The 19,983-nt window shown below is 33.6% G+C and overlaps 1 pseudogene; it reads left to right on the forward strand.

Moving 5' to 3' along the window:
- The first annotated feature begins 16,824 nt into the window (after nucleotides 1-16,824).
- On the forward strand, nucleotides 16,825-18,221 carry LOC148803664 (peroxidase 12 pseudogene; annotated as a pseudogene).
- The last annotated feature ends 1,762 nt before the right edge of the window (nucleotides 18,222-19,983 follow it).

A 19,983-nucleotide genomic window follows, 5' to 3' on the forward strand; every position in this document is an offset into this window, starting at 1 on the left:
TGTATTTATTAATTGAAATATTTATTTAAATACAATCTTTATTTAATTATGGTATTCTTTTAATCTAATAAGTAGTAGTACAGTATTATTTGTTTATCGAATTGGTGTTATTTAATTGTAGTTCTTTTTATTAATTACAATATTTATTTAATATCAATATTTTATTATTAATTAAATTAATTACGGTATTTAATTAATTTTAATAATATTAAATAATTACAATATATTGTATTAAATTTCAGTAAATTGTTTAATTGTGATATTTTATTGCAATACTTAATTTTCAGAAATTTATTATTTATTTAATTATTTTTAGAAAATTAATGTTGATATTTTATTGCAAAACTTTAATAAGTATTTTCAGATATTTTCATCACACGAGTCTTGAATATTTAATTAACTCTAATAATCCGTTTCCTAAAAATTATATATTTATTTAATTATTTTCAGAAAATTGTTTAATTGTGGTATTTGATTGTTCCAATATGCTTATTTGTGATATTTTCTTGCAATACTTAAATTATTACTAAATATTTGGGAAATTAATTTTTTAAATTTTTAATTAACTCTAATAATTAAATTTCTAAAAAATTAATTATTTTAAGAAAATTAATTTCTCTCTCTCTATTGACATAACATTTATCTTCCATGTGTTAATAATTGAAACAAGTTGTCCATATTTTCAACCAAAATTATCTATGCCTCATCACATGTGACAATTAGATTCGAATAAATACATTTAAAACAATTGTACAATTTCAAGAATTGATACTTAAACATCCCTATATATTTTACAGGAAGGTAGAACAATGTCATGCAATGAAAACATTAGATGTGAATTAAATAAGAGGATTATTGTGCTTAAGATGATTATTAAAAAAAAGCATAGATGTTTCTTTTGTATGGAAACTTGCTTGAGCTATGAGGTTAGCAAACATTCTTTACAATAGATTGTCTATAAAGAGGTATTCTGATTCAAACATAAGATTAGGAAGGCAAACTCGAACAACTAGACATGCAAAAGAGTTTTTGAGGAGGTCATTGATACTAATAGAGGGTTATTCAAGTGTTGTTGTTGTAAGATGATTCAATGAAAGATGGAGTTTTGGAGAGAGATCTGTTAAGTGTAAACATTGTTTTGCACTTATGCGGATTGAGGAAAGAATTAGTAGGTTCCTAAAGGTTAACCCAAAATTTTCCCTTTTTTGTCAAGATGGAAAAGTGAAACTACCATTGCTTCCCACCACATTACAATATTTGAAATTGCTTCTTGGTGACAAAAAATTTAGAGAAAATATAATAAGTCACAATTCAATATTGTCATTTACATCAATGGGAGGAAGAATTGATCATAGTGTATTGGATGGAAAAGACCCATATAACTTTAGGATCAATGGAGAAAACTTTCTCAAAATAGGACCTTTGCTTCCAACCCCCAGAAGGAGACCTAAGTTTTCTCAATTATATATCTATGATATGAAACATGAAGTTCAAAACCGAATGCATGCTATCAACATAACTAATTCATCATCACATGTTGATCCATCAATTGTTCAAGGGTTGCAAAGTATGTTAGATTTATTAAATCCAAATGTGAAGACTTTTCGGAGGGCAAAAGATCTACTTCTTCAAGAACATGTTCCTAATTTACATATACAGATCATAGAATCAAGGAAAGGAAGACAATATATATGGCTAACAGCAAACGAAGTCGCTACATTGGTAGTTGGTGATGGAGTTGAGGTAGGTGTGAATTGAGATATTATTGTTCAAATAAATGAAGGTATTTTGCAAAGAATTGATGAAACCCACTGATCTTATATGCCACTTCAATATCCTTTGTTATTTTCGCATGGTATCGATGGGTAGCACCTTGATATATCATTAACATGTGGGTCAAATACATCTTCATCAAAAGTTTCAATTAGAGCATTTGCTGCATCAAGGTTATAATATAGGGAAATTGAAAGAACAACCCTTTTAGAAGGAGGAAAATTGTTTCAACAATATGTGATTGATTCATATGCAGCAATTGAACATAATCAGTTGAACTATGTCATGTCAAATCAAGATATTTTGCGTTCTGACCTATATAAAGGTTTAGAAGATGTTGTTACAGCAGGTGATTAAGATGCTTCAGCTGTTGGCCGAAGATTTGAATTGTCATCGTCATTTACAGGTGGGCCACGGTATATGATACAACAGTATCAAGATGCAATGGAAATTTGGCAGGACCACCTGATATATTCATTACATTCACATGTAATCCAAAATAACCAAAGATCCAAGATGAATTGAATAGAATACCATGGCAACGAGCAGAAGATAGGCCTGATTTGATTGTTAGTCTTTCACATCAAATTAAACCAATTGCTTTCATATTTGAAGAAAGATTATCTTTTCAAGAAAGTTATTGCAGTACCTATTTTTGAATTTTAGCATTTTCTATGTAAAATGTTTAGTCACATTATAACTTTCATAATAATATATTTTTCTTTTTTCTAAATTATAGATATTCATGTAGTTGAATTTCAAAAATGAGGCATCCTCCACTCTCACATACTTATTACATTGGCAAAAGAAGACAAACATGTTTCAACAGATGATATTGATAAAATAATATGTGTAGAATTGCCTGATAAAGAGATAGATTCACTCTTATATGAAATAGTAACTCAATGTATGATACATGATTCGTGTGGGAAACATAATCCAAATAGCCCATGTATGATTGATGAAAAGTGTTCAAAAGGTTACCCAAAGCCATTTTGTAACGAAACAACAATAAGTAATAATGGATTTGTTGTTTATCAGCGTAGAGATGATGAGAGAAAGATTACGATAAATAGAGTTGAGGTTGATAATCATGGGTCATTCCATAAAATCCTAACCTATTAATACGATATGATGCACATATCAATGTTGAATGGTGCGCACAAACAAAGGCGATTAAGTACTTATACAGAACATCCATAAGGGCACTGATCGTGCAACTATTGTAATTAAGGATAAGAGTGCACTTGTTACAACAGGCAAAAGACTATAACGTAGGGTTGTTAATGAAGTCAAGCAATATTGTGATTGTCACTACATTTCATCAATTGAGTCATGTTAAAGAATATTTAAGTTTGAAATCCAAGATCATTCTCTTACAGTTGAATGCTTGCAATATCATTTGCCAAATCACCAATTATTGATCTTTTCAGATACTGATAGCCTCAACTTAGTTATTTCTCGCATAGGATTTAGAAATAGTATGTTAATAAAATGGTTCGAAGCAAATACAATGTATGAAAATGCAAGAACTTTAACATATGTAGAACTTCCATCAAGATAGGTGTGGAATAAAAATAGAAATGAATGGATGAGAAAAAAGCAAGGACTGACAATAGGGAGGTTATATTATGCACATCCAACTTCAGGTGAGAGGTATTATTTGCGTTTAGTTCTTCCTAAAATAAAAGGAGCAATGTGCTTTGGGGATTTGAGAACGGTTAATGGAACTATGTATCCAACATTCAAAAAGGCATGTTTAGCTCTTGGGTTACTTGATGATGAAATGAATGGCATGAAGCATTGTCTAAAGCATCATTATGGGCATCGGGGTTACAACTGAGAAATATGTTTTGTGAGATACTAATGTTTAACGATGTTACAAGACCTTTAGAGCTTTGGGAGAAACATTGGAAAGATCTTGCTGATGATCTTCAAGCAATCATGAGAAGAAATACTGGAGGTCAAAATTTGGAGATTGATTCGGAATCTTTAAAAGATATGGCACTCTATCAGATCGAAACTATTTTAAATCAAAATGGAAATTCATTGAAAGAATTTCCTCCCTTGCCAATGCCATCACAACAATATTCTCAATTGTTACAAAATAGATTGCTTCGTGAAGAACTAAACTATAATAGTGGCATGGAAGCCAAAACTTTTGTCACATGACATGCAGATTTGAATGAACAACAAAAGTCAATATTTGACAAAATTATGGAAGCATATCATAATAAGAAGGGTGGACTATTTTTTGTCTATGGTAGTGGTGGAACAGGGAAAACATATCTTTGGAAGACAATAATTACAAAATTTAGGCTGAGAACAAAATTGTTCTCTCAATTGCTTCTTTAGGGATTGTTGCCCTTCTATTACTTGGTGGGAGAAAAGCTCATTCAAGGTTTAAAATCCCTTTAGATTTGCATGAATCATCAAGTTGTTTAGTTAACTAACAGACAAACTTGGCTAATTTATTTCAAAAGGCAGAATTAATTATTTGGGGTGAAGATCCTATGACAAATAGAAATGCCTTTGAAGCTATTGATAGAACCTTAAGATATATATTGAAAGCAACATCAATAACTGCAAATGATACTATTTTCGGAGGAAAATTGGTTATTTTTTGTGGCGATTTTCATCAAATATTGCCAGTTGTTAGAAAATGTGGTAGAGAACAAATAGTTGCATCATCAATTCACAAGTCATATTTATGGGATCATTGTCATATTCTTTCACTAAAGATGAATATGCGAATTTTATCCCCCCAAACATCACAAATGAAGAGTGTTGTCAATTGCAAGAATTTGCAAAGTGGGTTTTAAAAATAGGGGATGGAAAAATGCCAAGTATCACTTTTATAGAAGGAAAAGAGCCAGATTGGATTCAAATTCCTCAGAAATTTCTTATTGACAACAAAAATGGAGGAATTAAGCTTCTTATTGATACAATATATCCACATTTTAAGGATAGATATTTAGATTGATCATACTTGTAAAAACGTGATATTTTGGCTCCAAGAAATGTTGATGTTGATGAGATTAACTCAATCATGCTATCTATGTTGCCAAGAAATATGCGAGCATATCTGAGTGCTAATACTTTGGTTCTTACAAGTGTTGATAATAAAATTGACATGAATCATCCAGAATTGTTACATTCTCTTAATTTTCTTGGCCTTCCAAACCATCGCTTGGAATTAAAAATTGGGGTCCAGTGTTGTTACTACAAAACTTAAATCAATCAATTGGCTTATGCAATGAAACTCGCTTAGTAATTGAAAAGATGGGAAATAGAATCATTGAAGCCAAAGTTATTATTGGGACAAATGCAAGGAATATTGTATTTATTCCAAGAATTGTTCTCTCACCCACTGATAAAGAATGGCCATTTGTGATAAAAAGAAGGCAATTTCCTTTGCGGTTACCTTTTGCTATGAGCATTAATAAGAGTCAAGGACAAATAGTGCAACATGTATGTGTTTATTTACCAAGACCTGTATTCTCTCATGGACAAATATATGTTGCTATATCCTGTGTAACCTCTCCATCTGGATTGAAAATATTAATACAAAATAAAGAAGATGAATCAGAAGATTTTACACAAAATGTTGTTTATAAGGAGGTCTTTCAAGATATTTTGAAAAATCAAGTATTTTAATTATCCTTGGTACCAAAGTTTATAGTCCTATAAAGTTATATAATTTGTACATTCAAATTATTAATTCTCTTTTTGTTTAATAATTTATTCTTTTTTTTATTTAATTAGAATGAGGCCTCCATTGCCTAAAGTTTACTATCACATAAGTCACCGATTAATGATTAGAAAGCTAAAAAAAAATTAATGAAGAAATGTTCGTCAAAGGCAAACCAGTTAAATTTCATTGTTTACAAAAAATACAGCTTGCATCATAGTTAAGGGAATATGGTTTCTACATACCCTCTCAAGCCGTAATTGATGTTATTGTCAATACTCTTGGATCAGAGTGGGAAAGAGCAATTACAAATATATTCTCTCATAACAATCCGGATGATCCTTTACAATTAATAAATCTTTTGATGGAAGAAGAACGTGATATTAACAGAATGTGGATTGAGTTTAAAAAAAGGCCAAAAGCAAAAGGAACATCCCTTTGGGATCATTATAATACTAAAATAAACCTTTATTATCAATTAGAAAATAATGGTTTTTCAATTACAAGGGAGATTTTCTATCATGCATATTTGTCCACACTACCGCCGCCATTATCAGAAGTAGGCTTCAGATTCATTGAAAATCAAATTCCTAAAAATTTTGTAGAGTTATTGGATGTTTTATATGACCGTGAAGATGAACTCATGATGCTTTCTACGGTAGAGGAAGTTGAGTGCAAATTAAATCTACGTAATGAAGAAGTCTTTCATCATTATAATTACTCATTTTAAATGTTTAATTATTGGAATGAATATTATTCATTTTAAATGTTTAAAATCAATAACTAATATTATAAAATTATAATTACTCAGGTTTCTAGCATAGACCTTTATGCAACAGGGGACTGCCGATGATATTTTTATTGTTTTAATTTTTTAAATGTTTCATTAATTTTTTGGAACAAATTTTGATTATATATGAGCTTTTAGACTTTTTAATGAAAAAATTATTTTCTAATTTCATTATTTCAATATTATTTGTTAACTTCTTTACTTTCAATTGTTATATTTATTTCTACTATGTATATACCATTGGATTACTCACATTTTGTCATTGCAATAAAAAAAATTGTTAATTATTTGATTATGTTAATAGAATGGCATTTTATCCAGACTTAATTTCTAAGATGAATTTTATTAAAAGTATTGGGACTTCGAAGGCCGTCTTATAAAAATATTTGATATCCACACTTTCGAAAAAGATGATAATATTTAAAACATGTGCAAGTTGATATTTGTTGACTCTCAGGTATATGTGTATCATTTTATGTTTACATAACTATAATTAATATTCATTCAATAAATTTACCATCTTTTATTTTTGCAGAGGGATGATATTAAGTCAAAATGTATGGTGCAGAAATTGAATCATTTTGGAAGGAGTTAAATGAGGGTGTAGTATATTGCATTTCAGGGTTGATTAATTGTGTTGGTTCCATTTATACATTGACACATAGAAATATAAAATTGCAATTCACTAAAAATACAAAAATTATATGTAGTGTTGACAATTGCAAAGAAATCCCCCTATACAAGTACAATTTTGTCACGTTTGATCGTATTCCAGAATAAGCAAGCAAAATGGTTTTTATAGGTATGTTTTAATTTATTCATTTCTTAAATATATTAAAACATATGTCTTTTTCTAACATTTGTATCTAATATAGATGTCATTGGAGCAATCATTTATATGGGTGATATTTCCCTAGTATATCCAAATTCAAAAAAAAAAGGAAATTCTTTCATTAGATCAATATTACGTTTACTTAATATGCTTTTTTTGTATAGTGTTTAATATTTATTTATTTAAACATATTTTATTTGTGATGAAATGTATCATTGATGGCAGGTTGATTCCAATGAGATTCACTTTATGGTACATAATGATTGATAATTATTACTTTAAATAAACTAATAAGTATTTCTCTCAATGAGTAAAAGTTAATGTATACGAGATTTTTACTTCACAGGTTCAATGACAATGAAGAGGTAGTCAAGATGGTTCAACACTACTATAAATTGTAGAGAATTTAAAGTACATTTTTATATTTATTGGTAATGTATTATTAAACCATATTATTTTGGTATAATATCTACATTGTTTTTCTCTTATATATTATATATCATATAATCTAAACATTATAATCCATTGCAAATTATAAGTCGTGTTTTAGTAAAATTTTAACTATATGGTAGATTTTTGTAAATCCGTGAAACTATAAGGGGCATTTTAATAAATAACCCTTTCTATTATTTAACTTTCACTTAATAAATCCCGTGCATTGCACGTAGGGGTGAGCATTCAATTTTTTTGGTTCAAAACCGAACCGAAAAAACCAAAATTTTAAAAACCAACTTAACAATATGATAAACCGAACCAAAACCGAAAAATGTATACCATTTATGTGGTTACTCATTAAGTCAAGCCTTTTGTCAATATGTGTTTTATCCAAAACAGAAAAGAAGAAGAAGAAGAAGAAATTGGAGATGAACGGAGGAAGATGCAGCGGTAGCCGCGGCGTTCGACAATGATGGCAAGTCTTCTATTAGTCCGTGTTCTATCAAAAACAGAGAAAAAGAGGAAGAAGAAGAAGAAGAAGAAGAAGAAGAAGAAGAAGAAGAAGAAGAAGAAGAAGAAGAAGAAGGGGTTACCTGTCCAACTGATGTTTGATTGTGAAGACACATTGACTTAAGCCCTTTCTGATGGTACTGTAAGAGAAAAGTTGAGATAGAGGCAATCTCTTTTGTAGCAAAATAATTTAAGATGGCTGGGCTTGTGAGGTAGGGCAGCCACTAAGCAACTAGCAACAGTAATCTGCCACACTGCAATGGCAGTGCTGATCCGGCGAAGTAGAGTAGAATTCAAAACAGAGAGGTAGGAAAATGCAAGTGAGAGTCTTTGCTTTTTGACCTATTGGGTAGTGGGTTCAGACATTCAGCTGCTATTTTAATGTTTTCTTTCACTCTTTTACGTTAGTCTCTGCTTTTTGACCTACTGGATAGTGGGTTCAACTGCTATTTTAATGTTTTCTTTCACTCTTTTACATTTTTCTTATTTCGGAAACTAGTAGGCGTCATTTTACTTGTTTTTCACTCTTTGATTCTTTATAAATTATAAAATAAATAATATTAAAAATATATAATTATAATTGTAATCAGTTTTTTTAGTTAACCGATTTATAAAGTATGATAACCAAAACCAAAACCCGAAATACAAAAAAATCGAACAACGAAATCGAAACCGACCAAATAACCGATTAGACCGAACTGATTAAACCAAAACCAAAATTGCAGCTCGATTTTTTGGTTTTGACCGAATTATGCTCACCCCTAATCGCACAAATCCCCACTAGTTAATATATATAGTACGTTAATTTTAATGGCTCAATGTGAGTAATTAACGAATTTAGGCCCCGTTTGGTTCATGGGATTAGGGATCTGGAATTGGAATCGAAATGTGAAGGGGATGAGAGATCCATCATATGGATGGCCGATCCCTGTAGGTAGGTTGGGCAAAATTTCAAAAATTTCTCTCTCATGTGGGAATCACAATCCCTATTTTAGAAAACTGCATTTTCAAGGATCAATCTTGAACTCAAACCTGATACGGAGTAGTAGTAACCCCCAATGAAGGTATTCACGCCCAAGGAGAATACCAAAGACTGCTCCCATTGAAGATGACACAGCGTAGATTGGAGCAGAATCAGCAGGATGGTTCTTCAACAAGAACTGAATTCTTCAGAAAGAACTCGATGAAGGGCAGGTGAGCACGACTTCTGATTATCTTTTCTCCCAAAAGATAATATCAAGAAATCTTCTTGATGCTCCAACAGGTGAAGATCAAACTAGCAGAGGTGACAAGAGCAGGAGAGGGTAGAAATATGAAGTAGTCGAACTACAAGATTTCTTTCTTGGGATCTACAAACCAGAAGATCTCTCTTCTTTTCTGTGTGTTTTTGGTTCGCCCCTTGCTGCTCTATTTATAGCCTTTAAAGAGAGGTTCTCCTAATCCCATTAGGAGTTTCCTAATTAAAATCTTGTATTTGGATCTGGAATCTCTTTAAGAGAAAAGGATAATCCCTTATCTTATCTGCAGATAAAGATCAGCCCTCCTAATCTAATTAGAAGTTTCATGATCCAAATCTTTATTTGGATCTGGACTCTTTGAGTGGATAGGGAAAACCCCTTATCCTATCTGCTGATCTAAATCCTAAAATCGCCATGTTTTAATTAATCACATTAAGCTAGTTCAATTTGGGATTTAGGCCCATTAAGTCCATTTGCTCACTTACCTTCCTATCTGCTGCTCATTTGGATATCCTTGTGTGGCGTGGAACCCAAACATTGATCTACACATTAGCCATATGGGTTCAGCCCAGCCTCTGTTACAAGACCTGGCGAATTCACTGTAGGAGATAGTGAACCCCTGAGTCCATCACCATGGGCCCAACATTTACACTAAATGGTCCCTGGGTCAAGCCACCTTATAAAAACCCAAGGACTGTGGGCAAATGCAAGATTAGCTCAATAGGTATTACCCTTAATGGTCTTACACTTAACCTCTCAGCCCATAGTTATCAAACACTGCCCAACAAGAGAGGGCTTCTCCCTCGACTGCAAGGTACAGTGCTGCACTCTCTACTCACATGGATCCCAGGAATTAAAACCTTTTGCAAACATTTCAAAACCATAATATATATATATATATATATATATATATTTCAAAACAAATTTCAACGGTTGAAATCGACTGCCAATAGTTTAGGTTTCCATCAGAGAGAGTACATCCTCGATCATTCACTTTGTCCGACAAGGGGCTGATCCTTTCACTATGATCACCCACTCAGATGAATTCTCGGACTGTCCCAACATACCCAGGTTTTGACCCCCTCTAAGGATCTCACTGATTGGCATATCAAAGATAGCCCAATCCGACACCTAATGCAGTATCATAATCGAGTCTAGGGGTTAGGTGTAACATTCTAGTTTTGCCCATCTATCTCCAAGGTCCAGGGCAGTATTGGAATTCTGGTTTGGTTCAGGGTTTCAAGAAAACCCACACTGCATGTACCTCAAGTCTCACCCTAGCAACTGAGACAAACCACCCCAACCAACTTGGCGGCACATCAATGTCAGCCTTGGTAGGATAAATCTCCCCAAATCTATCCAATGGCTGTAAAGATTCTAAACTAACATGAGTCTCATATGTGTCTAGTTTAAGGGTATTACACAGAAACACACCATAATAACATGATTCAAATATGTATTTTATTCATTTACATTAAATGTCATAATGTACATCATTCTGATTGGAGCTAAGGCCATACATTGTCTAACATAATGGGCTATTCTGATTCCAACTATTTGTTTGGGTGGAATCAAAACCCCATTCCCATTCCTAAATTTAAGGGAATGACCATTCCCTACCCCTCCCTTGGGAATGAAATCCCATTCATGCTGACTTCCATTTCGAATCCAATTCTAATTCTGATTCTGATTGTAAACCAAATGAACCCTTATTAAGTACCATTAATCAAAACTTACCTATAGGTAATATACCAAGTGCAATATAAGTGGATACTTCGATGCACAATCTAAGTGGACACTACAACTATATAGCTTGCTTGTTATAAAAAAAAACAAAAATAAATAAATAAATAATATGGTTGCATGAATCTATGTGAGTCCAAAATCACTTTCATGATTGACCACTTAGATCGTGAGTCCAATTACTTTATTACTAAAATATTAGTATGTTGTTTATATTCCACTACATAATGTAACTGAATTCGGATTCCATTAAGGGTAGAGGTGTAAATCGGGTCGGGCTGTGACAGGCCCGGCACGATGGTCCGTGCCATGCTGGGCCTGGGGTTCGAAGTCCATGGACTGGCACGACTCGTGGGCCCATAGTGGGTTGTGCTTGACCCATCCGAGAACTAGCCATTGGGGACCCCCCAAACGGCTAGTTTTAGCTTTTTGGGGTTTTTTTTACATAAATACCCCAAAATAGCTATAGACAACTATATGGGGGTATTTATGTATTTTGGTTATGGGGGAGAAAAATGACACAAATGCCCCCCACCAACTATTTAACAACTAGTTTAGTGGGGCATTTTGGGTAAAGTTATAAATAACTTTATAATAACCAAAATACCCCTCCCAACAACTAGTTTTAGGGTATTTTGGGCAATTGAATTATTATCAATTCCTATAAACAATCCTATTCTCCACCATTCTCATCACACCAATTCAACAATTCTCTTAATCTCTTCTTTCTCTCTCTCTCTCTCTCATACATTCTCTGTAATTTGAGTGAACTCTGATTAGCTGATTATTTGATTCTCCAATTCTCAACTTTATTGAAGTTTCAACAAGAAGAAGGTTGGCTCAACCAACTCAAGTATCTCAAGTTAGTAATTTGGAAGGCTTGGACTTTTGGAGTTGAAAGGCTTTAACCATTGAAATCATGTAGGGATTCTGAGCCAACAATCCAGGTAAGTCCAATTAAATTAATTTTTATTTTTTTAGAATTAAAAAAAAACCAGTTCCTCCTGAAACCAATTCCCCAACATGTTCACTGTCAACGATATTCAATCGCATCATGACAGTGTTAGCACTAACATGGATGCTATTGATATTGATGGAACTTTCACCATTGGTACTGATACTAAGGGAAAGAAAAAGAGGGCCTCTAAGTTGAGTAGCCCAGTTTAGAGAATACTTAAAGTAGATGATGTTGAAGGGAAGGGAAAATGAGCAATTTTCCAAAAATGTAGGAAAAACTTTAGCTATTGTAGCAAGTGTGGTATTGGCCTTTTGAGCAGGCATTTGCTCACACATGAGAAAGAAGGAGAAGAAGAATGGAGAGAAACAACACAAACACAAATTGGGACAGGGGGTTTTCGTACATTTAAATATTCTCAACAAAAAATGAGACAAGAATTAACAAAATACATTGTACATGCAGAACAACCATTTTTGTTACTATTAGATCAAATGCTTTAAAAAATTTTTATTCATATAAAATCAAATCTTAATTCTAAAGTTGCAATTACTTCAAATGTTTGGACTTCTAAATTTAACATAAGTTATATTTGTGTCACTGATTATATTATTGATGAAAATTGGCTTTTAAATAAAAGAATTTTAAGTTTTACTAGACTTGAATGGCCACATATTGGTCTAGCTATTGCTGCAAGCATTTTAAATGCTTTACATGCTTATGGAATTGAGAATAAATTATTTTCTATTAGTTTTGATAATGCTAGTAATAATGATTCTGCAATAAATATTTTAAAATCTTAATTAAAACCATGTTTAAATGGTAAAATATTTCATATCAGATATGCATGTCACATCTTAAATTTATGTATTCAGGATGCTTTAAATATTATTTTTACTCATATTTCTAAAATTAGAAATTGTATTATATTTATTAAAGGTCCTGGAGCAAGAAAACATGAATTTAAATATTTATGTCAAAATTATGGTTTAATATATAAACATTTTATATTAGATGTTAAACATACATGGAATTCTATCTATGCTATGTTAAAAGTTGTTTTTCTCATAAACAAATTCTTACTGATTTTTATAATGCAAAAATGCCTAATGATATTATATTTGAGGAAGACTAGGAAATGGATGTTTGTAGAAGAAATTTTTAAAACATTTTTATGATGCAACTAATGAATTATCGAGTATTTATTATCCAACTACTTGTAATTTACTTTATCAATTAATGATGATTAGTGATTGTTTTGCAAAATATAGAAATAATCTACAATTTAAAAGTATTGTTGAAATAATGGAAAGTAAATTTAAAAATTATTGGGAGAACATTTCTCCTCTTTATTGCTTAGCTACAATATTAGATCCTATGATTAGGAAAGATGGTTTAGATATTTTACCTGAAACATATTGTGAAAATATGAATATTAAAATTGGAAATAAAAAAGAAGAAATTAATAATTTATTATTTAAAATGTATAGTTTATATGAATCTGAAGAAATAGGAAAAAATTTTATAATTTGTACAACATCTTCTACTTCTGAACTTAAGCCCAGTAGTAGTAGAGAAAAACTTTTTTATTTAATAAGTAGAAGGCAAAAATCTTTTACCTTAACAACAAGTTCATTTACTGAACTTAATTTTTATTTACAAGCAATTTTTTCTACTTTAGGTGAGGGATTAAATAATTTTGATATTTTAGCTTGGTGGAGTGGACATTCAAAAAATTATCCAATTCTTGCCGCCATGGCACGTGATCTACTAATCCCTTTGGTGTCTATAGTTCCATCAAAGTCTTGTTTTAGTGCAGGTGCTAGGGTATTGGACTACAAGAGAAGCTGCATGAACGATGAAAGTATAGAGATGTGCATCTACTTTAAAGATTGGTTGGATGTTGAAGATAGATTACAAGACAAAGGAGGGCATGACACTACACCCGATATTTCACCTGAAGCAGATGATGAAAGTCATGAACAGTAGTTGACTAGTTGTATAGAACTTTTTAATTTTTTTTCAAATTATTGTAAATCTTGTTTTAATTTTATTTAATTTATTTGATATTTTTTAACAATGTAATTTTATATTTTCAATTTGTAACTATATTGTATTTTTTATATTTTGTTAATTTATTCCATTTTCATATTTCATTCATCCAAGTATCCAACCATTGTATGCTTTGTAATTTGTACCATTCAAATTTAAATAAAATAAAATTCCTATTTTTCTTCCAATTTGTTATTCCATCATTCTTATTTGGTTAAGTATATTTTTCATTTATGTGTTAGAGTTCTCATTTCTTAATTTTTCAAATAGTTTCCAAATCGTAAAGGAAAGTTAAATATTTTAGTTTTACACTTTTACTTGGAAAAGAAATCAAAATTTTCAAAAAAAAACAAAAAAGGCAAAAAACCAGTCTAGCCCGGTTCAGCCCACGCCCAAGGCCGCCCTGTGGCCCAGCCCAAAACAGCCCAAGCCCACAACCCGACTTGTAGCCCAGCACAGCAAGGGCCCGCACGAGCTTGGGCCGTGGATCATGTTGGGCCAACCCCCAAACTTATCACTGGGGAGGGTGGCATAGCCCGCGGGCCATGCCGTGCTAGCCTAGCACGGCCCACTTTACACCTCTATTAAAGGAGAGATCCCTTTTGTTCTGGCTAAGATGTAAAAATATGCAGAATGACTTCATCTAAGTCTAACTACCTATACTATTCTAGAAATGTTGTTGGAAGCGGGTGTTCTTGCAAAAAATAAAAAATTGAGAAAAACATATTCGGATGGCTGGTAGAGCAAAGCTAGAAATGTGGTAGAATACCTAACTCCTAAGATAAGAAAGATATTTGCATGTATAAGAACCCCAAAAAAATAAATAAAACTGAGTGTGTTGGTCCAAAATCGTCATGGAAAACAAATACATGTCTCCTGAACCATTTTCAATTTTGCTATGGAAACGACAATATTGATGATGCATGATTTGGTGCTCCTTACTGGTAAACAATTCAGATGCCGGACTGAGTAGGTTGCCTGGTTGAGCTATAAGAAGAGAGAGATCAGAGTGTTTGGGTTGCTTTACCTGAGGTGGGCACTCTGATGCTTAAGTCAACGATAGAACTAGTGTGCTTGAGAACTAAATCGTGTGTACCCTTCTTAGAAAATGGGGGCGACTTTATATAGGCGTCGGTTGGCATGAGTTTCATGCACCACGTCTGAAATTCTTAAGAGGACATAACTTACCGGTCCAAAGTCCTCGGAGGTTGTTTCACACGCGGCCTAGGCTTCCATGCCTTATTTGATTGCCTCAAGAACAATTAGTGTGGGAATTGACTTCCAGAGGACCCGAGAGTGATAAGACGCACACAGGGGAGGTTAGCGAGCACGTCTTGTAGGTCGCCACTTGAACCTCAGTCAGATCGATAAGTCCTTTGGGAGAGATTGCTCCTCACGCCAAGGTCCCTTAGACTGGTACTGACGAGGTACCACAGGTTGGCCCTAAACGAGGTGTTGGTAGCCGCTCTCCCAAGGTGCCCGAACTATATACGAGGTGCTCAGACTAATTCTGGGGTGCACCTCCTTGACTTAATGAGATTCGCAACTGTTCATGTGATGTTGAGGTGTCATGTTGTGGTCTTGTCGTGTCATATGTATGTGATGTCATTGGAGGGCCAAATCACCCTTTATCAAATATGTTAGAAGAAAAAAATGGAATGCACACACCATTCACTTATCGTTCAAAAGAAGATGCAATGTAAGGAGGTAGTTTCATCCCCTCATTCTGAATGAACTACTACTACAATGAAGAAAAATGAAAAAGAAAGAAACTTCAGTCTAGCATATATTAGTAGGAATGCTGAATGTTCTTCTAATCCAAGATTTATTTCTTAGACTAAATCATACATGGATGGTTTCTTAGTTTCGTTGCAACCCAGAACATTAAATATTATTGTTAACTAACAGGAAAAAAATTTGAAAAAGAAGGTGTTGAAATCTTAGGCTAACGTGGTAGTTCAATTGAACTAATGTGGAAGACATGAGATCATGGTTTTGAAAAGTGGACCAGATCGGACAGTCAGATTGGTTGATTGGGAACCGTCCAAGTAATCGGTTCCGTTTTACTTTTAATCTAGTATTTGTTAAAAAACTGTTGATTTGATCAGCAACCTGTTGATCCAGGCGATCAAACCATCAACTTGTTTGATCTGTCTAACAGTTTTTTGTCATTTTTATTTTAATTATTTTTTATTTTTTAAGTTGGAACAGACTATCTATTCAAACTGGATGGTCAAATTATTGACCTGGAAATCAGTGGCCAAAATGGTTTCAGTTCCAAATCGATTTTTAAAACATTGCGTGAGAGAGCTTTAGAGTTGAAAGAGAAAAATATACATAATTTTCTTTTTCCTCCACCTCCACACATTTGGGTTTTAGGCAAGTTTCCCTTGAGAGTGAGTGAGTGAAATGTGAGTGGTTGAATGTGGATTTAAAAAAAAAAATAAAAATCCAAAAATTTAGAATGGGAATTTTTAAGGAAATTTTGAAGGGGAAGAAGGTGACAAGTGGACTGTTTCGCTTTATATGTATATTTTAGATATAGATGCAAAGTGTCGAAGGTCATAATTTTGTATTTCGCAAAGTAATTAAAAATAAAAAGCACAAAAGACTAACCACAATATCGAGATTTATTGGTACATAGTAAATAAAACAAGTTTAAGAACAAAAATATAAAGCAATTACTATGGACTCTGCGTTCTGTGCACCCGTGGGTTTACTGGACGCGCGAACCCTCCAATAAGAATCTGCCACATTGACAGAGCGCGAGCTCGAAAACATTAACGTCATTTTGGCCGTCAACTGATGGTATCCGGTTCAACCGGACAGAAAAAGGTAAAAATCCTATTTTCAATACTCATTTCAAGCTCCCTCCCGATTTTCACCTGAACGAAGGGAACTCCCGAACCCCTTCTTCTTTTTCTTTCTTCTAATGTTATTTATACTCTTCTCTTCTTGACAGATCGAAGAGTAGAAGTGCAATGGACTCATCTTAGCTACAAGGGACGAAACAATGGCTAACCTTCTAGCTACCCGTAGCAATACCAGCGTCATTGTAACTTCATTGGCCACCACGAACCTCAACGCCACTGACGTTGTCGTGCTCTCCGACGGCCACACACCCTTGGTATTGGCCACTGCACATCGTTCACCGGTCGCTTGTATCCCAGCCAAGACTCCACCGTGGGCAAGTTCTTCGCCAATCAATTCAAGCTCACTTGTCCCACAGCCACGACCGATTTGGACATTCAAATTCCGAATGTGTTTGACAAGTACTACATAGATCTCATGAACTGGTAAGGGTTGTTCACCTACGATCAGGATTTGTACACCGACTCAAGGACTCGACCCATCGTTACTAGCTTTGCACTAAACCAGACCCCGTTCTTCGAGAAGTTTGTGTACGCCGTGCTTAAAATGGGTCAATTGAGTGTGTTGACAGGGATCCAAGGAGAGATCCGTGCCAATTGTTCGGCTCGCAACTCCACTAGCGCATATTTGTCATCTATCACCGACAAGGAACAGGGTGGAGGAGCGCAATTGATCCTCAGGGACCCAAGTTTGTGTTGTTTTTTGTGTGTTGATCCTGGCAGGCTGACTTATTGGTGCTACATGTTTAATAAAAGGGCTTTCTGTAATGAACTTTCACTTGTAGTTTGTAGACTATGGTTCAAGTTTTAATGAATTTAAACAATAATGGAAATTAACAGAGTATGGACTGTGGACTCTTCAACCTTCAACCACCCACTTCAGAGTACGTATGGCTTTTCTAGCTGAGTTCTATAATTGGAGCAAATTAATTACATGACCCGAGTTAATGAGCTTGGGCTCCACTAGAGTCTTGATTGATCAAATGATCGGCCCAAGGGAATTTTCACTTTCCAGCTCCTGGTTCAGTGTGACCTTGGAAAATCCGGTACAGAAAGCCCTTATAAATTGCAAGTATCTAGGTCCAGTTTGATCAATGATGGTGTGGATCTATTGATAAGAACAACAAAAAGATGAGGATCTGTTGATTAGAACAACAAAAATATGAGGATACGAACAGAAGAAGAAGAAGAAGAAGAAGAAGAAGAAGAACGCACTAAGTTGATTTTGCGCCGCCGGCGATGGCTTCCACGTTTAGTGAGATCGTCGGTCGCTAGTGGATGCTTCTGGACTAGACTTGGCAGAGGAGAGTATGGGAGGGAGATTCGAAAATTTGAAGGAGATTGAAAATGATGTAAGTTGCATTTTAAGCTTTTTTTTGTTTTTGTTTTGTATCCCGTTCAACCAAACTCTTTGAACTAACGGGTAAAGCACTGTTAAGTTAATGACGCTGACGTGGGTGTTTCTGATTGGTGGGTTCACGCGTCCAGTGTACCCACCGGTGCACAAAATGCGAACTCGTAACAATGGGATACCATTTTGCCGAGAGAGAGACATCAATCATAAACCATTCCACTTTAGTAGATAAATACACTAGCGGGGAATCCCTACTTCGCAGGGGCAAGATAGAAAATTACCATTCGAAGAAGCAATAATAAATTAGATTTTTTTTTGTTAAATAAAAGAGTTATAATTATATTATTTAGGAATAATAAATAACTATAGTGGGGAAGCCTTAGTCTGGTTTAGGGTTGTCAATGGTTGGGTCTAGGTAGAACTAGTCTCAAACAGATTACTTGGGGGATATTTGGAACTATGGCCGTTTTTCAAAAAAATGGTGTCATGTCGGATCAACATAGGCGTTTCAACAAACACCCATGTATCTCATTGTTTGGTTCATCTGATTATTAAAAAATCGGGCATGCCTCAAAAATCGAGACCCCACCTGGTGAATCGTTTCCCCCAATGATTGACTGATGTGTATCCTATGTGGTGCTTACCTGTCAGCACATACATGAAAAACGGTGATGAAAATCACCTTACCAAGCAACATAGTATTGCTCACTGCCTATGTGGCGGAAGTGTTTTTTTTTTGTGAAAAAACGGGTCTTAGAAGCATGGGCGTTTTTTCTTGAAAATTGGTCCCAAAAAGCGCCCACACTTCCAAACACCATGTTAAGTGGGACAAAATTATAGACCCAATAATACTAAAAACCATAGTTGTTTATTTAAAGGGAAAAATTCCACTTTAGTACCCTGAACTTTGGGGGTAGTGTCAAGTTAGTACCTAAACTTTCAAGCGTGTCACTGTAGTACTTAAACTTTCAAAGTGTCAAGTTGGTCCCTGTCATTAATTGGCTGTCAATTATCTATTAAAAATGTTAAAACTACCCTTCAAAAGAAGATATTGTTTATTGTCTTCTACCTTGAGACTGAACTGGTTGAGGTGTTTGAGATTCTAGACTAATTAAGTCATTGTCTTTGACCTTTTGATCTGAAACACATTCTTGTCTGGTTATTTTTTTACTTTCAGTTATTGCTTCTCTCTATCATATTTCATGTTTTTTTCTCTTTTTCTTTGAAAATAACTAGTTCAGTCTCAAGGTAAAAGACAATGAATAGTGTCTTCTTTTGAAGGGTAGTTTTGTCATTTTCAATAGATAGCTGACAGTCAATTAACGGTAGGGACCAACTTGACACTTTTTGAAAGTTTAAATACTACAGTGACAAGTTTGGAAGTTTGGGTACTAACTTGACACTACCCCAAAAGTTCAGGGTACTAAAGTGGAATTTTCCTTTATTTAAATAATCACTTAAAATTTAAAATTTGATAATATAATAATAAAAAAATACTAAATTATTTATATGCTAATAAGTCAAACATTTTTAACTAATATTATCTTATTTATTATCTATCAAATTTAGTATTACAAACATAATATATGATAAAAATTATTAAAAAATTAAAAATTTATATATTTCATAAAATAATGAGTTTTGGGGAAGACAAGAGAGAAAAATGCGGAAAAGACAGGTGTTGGAAAATTAGAGTATAGCCATTAAGCCAAGAGTATACCACATGCAAAAAGCTGAAAA

This window comes from Nelumbo nucifera, chromosome 1 (genome assembly GCF_055504915.1).
Source record: "Nelumbo nucifera cultivar China Antique chromosome 1, China Antique-T2T, whole genome shotgun sequence".
In the NCBI taxonomy this organism is placed as follows: Eukaryota; Viridiplantae; Streptophyta; class Magnoliopsida; order Proteales; family Nelumbonaceae; genus Nelumbo; species Nelumbo nucifera.